The following is a 10877-nucleotide window of genomic DNA, read 5'->3' on the forward strand; positions in this document are numbered from 1 at the left end:
TTTTTTAAGAATTCTAAGGGAGAGCTCATATGGTCTAAAAATCCATTCTGGATGTCCTTCTATAACTCAGCCAATCATTGTTAAGGTGACCCTTAAGTCAATTTTTATTTTCATAAATAACTTTTTTAAACTATTTGGAAACAGCATGTCTGAAAGCTCTTACTCTTCCTTGCTTGACTTCTTGCCAATCTCTCTCCAGACTGCTTAAAATGTTGAAAGAATTCAACCCTCCACTTTCCCTTCCCTTGTCCCAGGTCAACCCCAAAGACTATTTTCATCACCCCCAAATCAGGTATTCAGCATCTTCCAGGATTCAATTAGAAGAGAAAAACAGGTTTTCCCTTCTTTCAGAGATACCTCTAGTTTGAGTGATACCCTCAGGGCTGCAATCCCATCTTTATATGGAACATTTAGTTCCTCTTTGTCTCATTACCTCACTATTTCTGATTAGGATTTTGGTATTAACTTCACACAACCAATTGGCCCATCTAAATGTTTTCCTATACAAATGATTCAGAAATCTCCTTGATTCTTGAAATGCATTTTGTCCCTCTTTCTTTCTATTTATTTATTTATTTATTTATTTATTTATTTATTTATTTATTTATTTATTTATTTATTTATTTATTTGATTCAAGTACGGTCAGTCACAATGTATCAATTTCTGAATGTACAGCACAATGCCCCAGTCATGCATATACATACATATATTTGTTTTCACATTCTTTATCCCTCTTTTAGTCATCAAGTATTCAAATGTCCTTTGAAAATACCTCACTATACATATGAAAACTATGTGTAAATTTTAACGAGTTTTTTAGTAGGATTTTTTTCAGTTCAGTATCTTGCCTCATAACTCTTTAAAAAATACATACATTAACATATATGAATACTGTACAACCTACAAATCTACTTAATTATGCACCTATCTTAGCATCTCATTCCTGGAAGACATGATATTTCATTATCAAAGGCCAATCTCTCTACCTATGCCCTCACTTTTTCAAGTGCATTCCTTTCCTTTTCTACTCCCTGATATGCATCATCAAATTTCCTCCTCTATTGGGTCATCCTCATCAGATTATAAACATGAAAGCTCAGAGTGGTTAAATGTGTAGCTCTAAGGTCAACTGGCCTGTATTTGAATCATAGCTTCCCCACTTACCACTTCTGAAACCTCAGCTTTCTCCTTTGAAACACTGAGCTAATTATAGTTTAATATTTCCACTCATATTTGATAAAGTTATGCAGATTAAGTGACATGATACAAGCAAAATACTTAGCACAATGCCTGGTACTAGGATTTGTTACTGTTACTACCACTATCCTCAAATACCTCAAACTTAAGTAAAAATGTCCCAAATTAAAAGAAAAAATTCCTTTATTAAATATCAGTGTATATTTTTCATCACATTTCTCATTTCCCTTCAAATCCAAAGTCATAGAAATATAGGTAGATAAATTTTATCCATTTTAACTCATTAATTCTCTAATTTTCATTCTTTTGTATTCAATATTCCCCAAAACTTCTGTTATGTAATTTAGACCTAGATCCCTTTTCTTTCTACCCTGTGGCTTTAACTGGTAACATCATCTTTTACCTTTTCCCCACAGCTATCGATCATATATCTTCATGCTAAAAAGACTCAAATTTAAGTCTCCTGCCTCTTTATTGCAACTAGCATATCTCACATGCATCTTATGTGCTTCAGACTTGATTCAGACATTGTATACAACCTAATTTTGCCTCGGTTTTCTTTATTTCAGGAAATGGCACCAATATGTACTGCATTTTTCAAGTCAGGAAACACAGCAAATTTGATCCAACAGAACTCCATTTTCTTCCCCTTCTGTTTTGCTAGTTTTTATATATTATATCCACACATGTCAGAAAATGAACAATCCTAGGTTGTCATGATTGCTTTAAAAAAGTTAAGTTTTTAAAGATATTAAATGCTGCCCTATTCTTGATAACTACTTTTTCTTTTGTTTCTTTTTAGGCTAACTTTATATTAATAGCTGATAAAATAAATTTTCCCAAAGTCAATTTTAATTACATTTCTGGTGTAATAACTCCCTAAATTTTTATTCAATAATCAAATAGTCATATCTTCTTCATATTTTCATTTTTTAATGTTTTTCTCTAACAAGGCAGAAAGTGGTTTGAGGTACCTTAATAGAGAGTAACTTAATAGTATTTTCCTATCATGTGTAATTTTGGCATTTTTGAACATTGGGTTAAATTAACAGAACAATGTTATAAAAAATTAACAACTTGGGGTTAGGGAAAATAAAAATATGAAACAGTTCTAATGGCATTTTATCCTACTTTTTTTCTATCTGCTTGACCCATTAGCAAAAAAAAAAAAATCAAATAATCTACAAATCCAGATTCTAATTACATTAAATAAGCAAAAACATCTTAGCAGTGCTGTGTTTGGCCTGTTGAGTGGAGACTCCACATGTTGTGTCAGGTTAGATATGTGGAAATCTTTTAATATGTGAGGAATTGACATATTGGCATTTATCACCACTGTGTGAAAAACAGTATCAGAGACAAGCTTCTTTTTTCTGAAAGAGAGTGTGTTATTAAATGTTGGGAACAGCTGGTTTGACAGATTGTCCTTGTTTGTTCCCAGCTTAGATTTTGCTGAACACTTGAGCATATATTGGATATGCTATTTAGGCTAGACATGACATTTCCAGTACCTCTTTAAAGGTCAGAATGACAGATGTCTGGGTATAATATTCTCTACGGGAAATATTTAAACAGTGATCAATGCTTATGTATTTTTCAAATACTGCTCTTTATTTTAAGTGGTTTTTAAGAATTTGGTTTTTCAGAGACCTGGATTTCAGTCTTGATTTTTCTATCTCCTGGATATAATGCATAATACTCTGATAAAATGAGGTAATACAAGTGTCTACTTCATAAGATTATTCTGAGGACTAAATATATGAAAATACTTTGCAATTTTAAAGTGCTATATGAACACTAGCTTCTTCATTATAGGTATCATGTATGATTATTTTCTATGTGAATAAACACACATACTAATTTCTAAATAAGTGGATAAATGGATGGAAGGATGGATGAATGTTAGAATCCACATCTAACAGATAACTGGCTTCTTCATACGTTGGCTGTGCTGTCATCCAAAATTAACCATGACACAGTAATCAATTCAGCATCTTTCCACGGTATGGAAATACTATAATACTATTAATATTCTAAGCACTATTGTATATACCACATTTCCCAGACATTTAATGAAGGAGACAGGAGAAGGCTTAACACATCTCAGAGCATACAACTTTATAAATGCCTCTAGTCCCAAGTCTAACTGCCGACTAGGAGTGGTGGTTGAGTTTGGGTGTTATTAGTGCCTTTGATCAGTCTTCATTTTCCAGTCTCATTTTTCCTTCTAGTTCCTAGATTCCTCTTGCTTCTGCCCAAATTTTCCATACCCTTACCATACAGCATATTAGGTTTACTCCAGTTCTTCCCTTGCCCCTCAAAATCTTATGTATCACAATTTATAAAGCATGGCTCTTGCAGTCATCATTTACCAGGGTTCACTTTCCTAAGAAGCAGCAGATGATTTTAAACAAGTGTGCTTCCCATTAAACAGGCTAGTTCCTAAATAAAGATACTGTTATGTGGGGGAAATGTCATTATGTTTAATCTGCTCTTGCTAATTATTTTAATGAACTCTACAGATAGTCTGATACAACTTCACATGAATACTTTTTCATTAAATAGAAATATTAGGATTATTTAAATAGAAATTTTCTTTATCTTAAAAGTGTTTTTGAGTGGTTCTAACATTATTACATAGAGTTTAAATTATCATTCACAAAAGAAAAATGGGGGTTTTCATTAATGTAAATGGAAATTTTTCTTCTTAAAATTTTCTGTGACTCTCCATATAGTGGCAGAATTGTGTCCAACTCCAATCAATTTAGGTAAATTGCCATATTCATTTAAAAATTAATCTTATATTGTCCTATAAAGTTGTCTCTTATTCCTGTCACTTTTCAAGGGTTTGTGAAAAGAATTCTTACCTTTCTCTTAATCAATGTAAATTAGCTATAGTATTTCATACTTTAAATTTTACAAGTAACATAGAAGAAATTTATGAACTTGGGTATCCCATGGACAGTCAAAGGAGAAAAGTCACATTTAAACATTATTTCACTTCTGTCTCTAAGGCATACTCCCAATATACCTTATTATTATTAATTTCATATAATATACATATTTTTGCAGTAGAACTTATTTGTTAAAACTTTAAAAATATTTTGGTAAGTGATCTCTTTTTATTTCATTTTTAGGAAGTTTTTACAAGTTTATATTTATGTTCCTAAAACTCTGTGTGTGTGAGCTTCAGTTGAGTATGTCACCTGGATAAATAATAATAAATATTTATATTCTAAGATTGGAAATACCCAAAAGGAGCATTCTTATTTAGTAAAGAAATATGTTTTTAAAACACATCCTTAGAATTCAAACAATATGTAAATCTAACAAATGTTTGCTCATACAAAACTAGGATGGTTCTAAAATTTTATGGACAATACTATTCCAGTGTTCATGTCCATCATGATAGAATATTGTGAAATTCATATGAATAGATCCTAGGGAATCTCTAGGTACAGGTGGCATACATTGTATTATTGTCCTCAATGATCCACTCTCTCCTGTAGGAGTATCATACTCCCTATTCTTGCCAATTCTCCCTGCAGGTGCAGAGATTTAGTCTGAATTACTGGAGAGGATTTTGTTCCCCATGTTTTGTATCTGAGTATCATCCTATTTCCAAGGCAGAGACCTCACTTGTGTAATTAGGATGATTTTCAGATCTCTGAACTTAATGTTCATTAAATATAACTTCCCTTTTCTTTCTTCCTACTTTTCTTCCTCTCTCCCTTCCTTCCTTTTATTCTTTCTCTCTCTCCCTTTCTCTTTTTCTTTCTTTTAAATATAATTCAATTTCTAGCTCACCTGTTTTCCAGGCCACAAAGAAAATTTTACTTTGTTTTCTGAATTGACATTATTCAGTATTAATGTGTTGAGAGCACAAGGGGTGGTGATGGGAAATCTGATTATGAAGCTCTCTATCAACACAGGCTTCACTGAGATGTGCTTGATCTTTCTATCACTAAGACACCTTTAAGACTGATAATCTCTTGGCATATTTGTTCCCTGATGGTTCTTGAGGGTGGAGAAATAGAGGTGCATGCTTCAGTAAGACTTATGCTTGGGACATAGGGATCTTTGTGAGACTAGAAACATCTGCTGGATTCACCTGTGCTCTTTAAACAGAACAACAAAGACTGCATGACACATCTCTTTGTAACATAGTTTCCTGAATATTTTAAGCCCACTGTTGAGATCTACTGCTTAGGAAAAAAAAAGATTCCTTTTAAAATATTACTGCTCACTGACAATGCACCTGATCACCCAAGAGCTCTGGTGGAGATGTACAGTAGATTAATATTGTATTCAAGCCTACTAACACAACATTCATTCTGCAGCCCATGGATCAAGAAGTTAATCACCATTCTAGATGTCATGAAGACATTCATGATTCATGGGAAGAGGTAAAAATACTCTAACATAGAATTAATTTTTAAAATTGGTTTTCATTTAACATTCTGAACACTCATACAGCTCATTATTAGGGTAGAACCAATCTCATTTAATACTAGAAACATATTTGGAAAGGTGCCACCCATTCATTTGTTTTCTTTTGAGGTTAAAACTATGGAAGTCTAGTAAATGTAGAAAATGTTCCAATGCTGACTGAGATCAAATGTCAAATCATGAATGTTCTTGTGACAAACACATTAAGAGTGTCCTACGTGGAGTGGGCAGCTGCAAAGAGCAGTGGAGCAACCAGCGCCACGAGAGGGTGGGCAGCCACCTCCCTTCCTGGCAGGAATGCATGCAGCACTTGGCCACGGTGCTGGGAGAGGGTGCAATCCACCCACCTGCCCCCCAAACCCCGAGCACAGCATCTGACTGCAGCATTGGGAGGGGGAGTGACCCACCTGCCCACTGGGAAAGAGCTCATCTCTTGACCCAGTGTTAGGAGGGGATATGATCTGCAAGCCAACAGCCACTGGGAGCAGCACAGACAAGGGTGCCAACAGAGGGCCTCTGGAAACAGCAAGCTGAGTTTGCAAAACAGGGTGGAGACACAAAGACCTCTAGATAAAATCATTAAGAATACACTGTCTCCAGGAGAACTAGATAACTGATACTTCTTAAGCCACAGTGCCAGAGAGATATGAGCAATATGAAGAAGCAGAAGAGCCACTCCCAATTAAAAGTTCAAGAAAAATCCCCAGAAAGCACAATCAAGGAAATAGAAATTGATGGCCTACTAGATCAAGATTTTGAAAAAGGAACGAAAAGAAATAGTGTTTAGAGATATAAAATATGTCAAAAATGAAATAGAAGCTATAAAGAAGAACCAAGTAGAATTAGTAAACTCATTTGCTGAGTTGAGAGTTGACCTAAAGGGTGTACAAAGCAGGCTAGATAACACAGAGAAACAAATAAGTGACCTAGAAGACAGGACAACAGAAAGCACCCAATCAGAACAGCTGAGAGAAAAACAAATAAAAAACAATGAAAACAATATTAGGGACCTATGGGGTAATATAAAACATGCCAATCTACATATAATAGGGGTTCCAGAAGGGGAAGAAACAACAAAGGGAATTGAAAAGGTCGTTGAAGAAATCATGACTGAAAACTTCCCAAACCTAAAGAAGGAATCACATATCCAAGTACAGGAGGCTCAGAGGGTCCCAAACAGGAAGAACCCAAACAGACCCACACCAAGACATACCATAATGAAGATGGATATAGTCAAGGATAAAGAAATGATCCTACTTTATAATGATTAAAGGAGTGATACAAGATGAGGATATTACACTCATTAACATATATGCACCCAATATAGGAGCACCTAAGTACATACAAGAATTACTAACAGAGATAAAGGGGGCTAATGATGGGAATACAATCATAGTTGGAGATTTTAACACTGCATTAACATCACTAGACAGATCTTCCAGACAGAAAATAAACAAGGCAAGAGAGAAATTAAATACTACAATAGAAAAACTAGATTTGGTGGGTATTTTCAGAGCATTACACCCCCCAAAAATAGGATATACATTCTTTTCAAGTGCACATGGAACATTTTCCAGGATCGATCAAGTACTTGGGCACAAAAGAAACCTCAACAATTTTAAGAAGATAGAAATTATCTCAAGCATCTTTACTGACCACAATGCCATGAAACTGGAAATCAACAACAGAGAAACAAAGGAGAAAAAAAGGAAAGCATGGAGATTAAACAATATGTTATTGAAAAAACAATGGATCAATGAGGAAATAAAAGCTGAAATTAAAAAATACATTGAGACAAATGATAAAGAAAGCACAACCACTCAAAAACTATGGGACACAGCAAAGGCAGTGCTAAGAGGGAAGTTTATAGCAATACAGGCCTTCCTCAAAAAAGAAGAACAATCTCAAATAAACAATTTAACCCACCACCTGAATGAATTAGAAAAAGAAGAACAAAAAGCCCCAAAAAGCAGCAGAAGGAAGGAAATAATAAAGATCAGAGAGGAATTAAATACAATAGAGATTAACAAGACCATAGAAAAAATCAACCAAACCAAAAGCTGGTTTTTTGAAAAAGTAAATAAAGTCGACAAACCTCTGGCCAAACTCACAAAGAAGAAAAAAGAGAGAGCACAAATTAGCAAAATAAGAAAGGAAAACGGAGAAATTACAACAAACAAAATAGAAATACAGAATATCATACGAGAATATTATGAAAAACTATATGGAACCTAACTGGATAACCTAGAGGAGATGGACAAGTTTCTGGAAACATACTGTCCACCAAAACTGAATCAAGAAGAATCTGAACACTTGAACAATCCAATCACTAGAAAGGAAATAGAAATAGCAATTAAAAACCTCCCTACAAATAAAAGTCCAGGACCGGACGGCTTCACTGGGGAATTCTACCAAACATACAAAGAAGAACACATACCAGTCCTTCTCAAACTCTTCCAGACGATTGAAAAGGAGGGAATACTCCCAAACTCATTCTATGAAGCCACCATCACCCTGATACCAAAACCAGACAAAGACACTACAAAAAAAGAGAATTATAGGCCAATATCACTGATGAACATAGACGCCAAAATCCTCACCAAAATTTTAGCAAATAGAATCCAACAATATATAAAAAAGATTATACATCATGACCAACTGGGGTTCATCCCAGGGACACAAGGCTGGTTCAACATACGCAAATCAGTCAGTGTAATACATCACATCAACAAGAGAAAGGACAAAAACCACATGATCATCTCAATCGATGCAGAAAAAGCATTTGATAAAATTCAACACCCATTTATGATAAAAACTCTCGCCAAAGTGGGTATAGAGGGAACATGTCTCAACATAATAAAAGCTATATATGACAAACCTACAGCCAGCACAGCACTCAATGGTGAAAAACTCAAAAGCTTCCCACTAAAATCTGGGACAAGACAAGGATGCCCACTATCACCACTCCTATTCAACATAGTCCTGGAAGTCCTAGACACAGCAGTCAGGCAAGAGAAAGAAATAAAAGGGATCCAAATTGGAAAAGAAGAGGTAAAAGTGTCATTATATGCCAATGACATGTTACTATATATAGAAAACCCTAAAAGGTACACAAAAGCTACTAGAGCTGATTGAAGAATTCAGCAAGGCAGTAGGCTACAAAACTAACGTTCAAAAATCAGTTGCATTTCTTTACACTAACGATAAATCAATAGAAGAAGAAAGTAAAGAAACAATCCCCTTTAAAATAGCACCCAAAGTAATAAAATATCTGGGAATAAATCTAACCAGGAGGTGAAAGAATTATACACAGAAAACTATAAACCATTGATGAAGGAAATTAAAGAAGACTTTAAAAAATGGAAAGATATTCCATGCTCTTGGATTGGAAGAATCAATATTGTTAAAATGGTCACACTGCCCAAGGCAATCTACAGATTTAATGCAATCCCTATCCAATTACACAGGACATATTTCACAGAACTAGAAAAAATCACAGTAAAATTCATATGGAACCATCAAAGACCTAGAATTGCCAAAGCATTACTGAAGAGAAAGAAAGAGGCTGGAGGAATAACTCTCCCAGACTTCAGACAATACTATAGAGCTACAGTCATCAAGACAGCATGGTATTGGTACCAAAACAGACTTATAGACCAATGGAAAAGAATAGAGAGCCCAGAAATGAACCCACAAACTTTTGGTCAACTCATCTTTGACAAAGGAGGCAAGAATATACATTGGAATAAAGACAGTCTCTTCAGCAAATGGTGTTGGGAAAACTGGACAGCAGCATGTAAAACAATGAAGCTAGAACACTCCCTTACACCATATACAAAAATCAACTCAAAATGGGTTAAAGACTTAAACATAAGACAAGATACAATAAATCTCCTAGAGGAAAACATAGGCAAAACATTATCTGACATACATTTCAAAAATTTTCTCCTAGAAGAAATAAAAGCAAGAATAAACAAATGGGACCTAATGAAACTTACAAGTTTCTGCACAGCATTGGAAACCAGAAATAAAACAAGAAGAAAACCTACGGAATGGGAGAAAATTTTTGCAAGTGAAACCAACAAAGGCTTGATCTCCAGAATACATAAGCGGCTCATACGACTCAATAAGAAAAAAATAAACAACCCAATCCAAAAATGGGCAGAAGACCTAAACAAGCAATTCTCCAAGGAAGACATACAAATGATCAAAAAGCACATGAAAAAATGCTCAATATCACTAATTATCAGAGAAATGCAAATCAAAACTACAATGAGGTATCACCTCACACCAGTCAGAATGGCCGTCATTCAAAAATCCACAAATGACAAATGCTGGAGAGGCTGTGGAGAAAGGGGAACCCTCCTACACTGCTGGTTGGAATGCAGTTTGGTGCAGCCACTATGGAAAACAGTGTGGAGATTCCTCAAAAGACTAGGAATAGACTTACCATATGACCCAGGAATCCCACTCCTGGGCTTGTATCCAGAAGGAAATCTACTTCAGAATGACACCTGCACCACAATGTTCATAGCAGCACTATTTACAATAGCCAAAACATGGAAACAGCCTAAATGTCCATCAACAGGTGACTGGATAAAGAAGAGGTGGTATATTTATACAATGGAATACTGCTCAGCTATAAAAACCGACAACATAATGCCATTTGCAGCAACATGGATGCTCCTGGAGAATGTCATTCTAAGTGAAGTAAGCCAGAAAGAGAAAGAAAAATACCATATGAGATCGCTCATATGTGGAATCTAAAAAACAAAAACAAAAACAAAAACAAACAAACAAAAACAAAGTATAAATAAAGGACAGAAATAGACTCACAGACAGACAATACAGACTTGCGGTTACCAGGGGGGTGGAGGGTGGGAAGGGATAGACTGGGATTTCAAAATTGTAGAATAGACTACACTGTATAGCACAGGGAAATATACACAAAATGTTATGATAACTCACAGAGAAAAAAATGTGACAATGAGTATGTATATGTCCATGAATAACTGAAAAATTGTGCTGAACACTGGAATTTGACACAACATTGTAAAATGATTATAAATCAATAAAAAATTAAAAAAAATCTACCCCATATAAGGTGAATTATATAGTCATAGGAAAGAATAATTTTAACAAAGCTTTAGTGAGGTTACATTTGATGTAGTGTTTATCATTTTAGTATAGATTCTTCATCCTATTGTTCAGTCTTAGAAAGTCAGAGTTA

The sequence above is a fragment of the Camelus bactrianus genome, chromosome 15 (assembly GCF_048773025.1).
Source record: "Camelus bactrianus isolate YW-2024 breed Bactrian camel chromosome 15, ASM4877302v1, whole genome shotgun sequence".
In the NCBI taxonomy this organism is placed as follows: Eukaryota; Metazoa; Chordata; class Mammalia; order Artiodactyla; family Camelidae; genus Camelus; species Camelus bactrianus.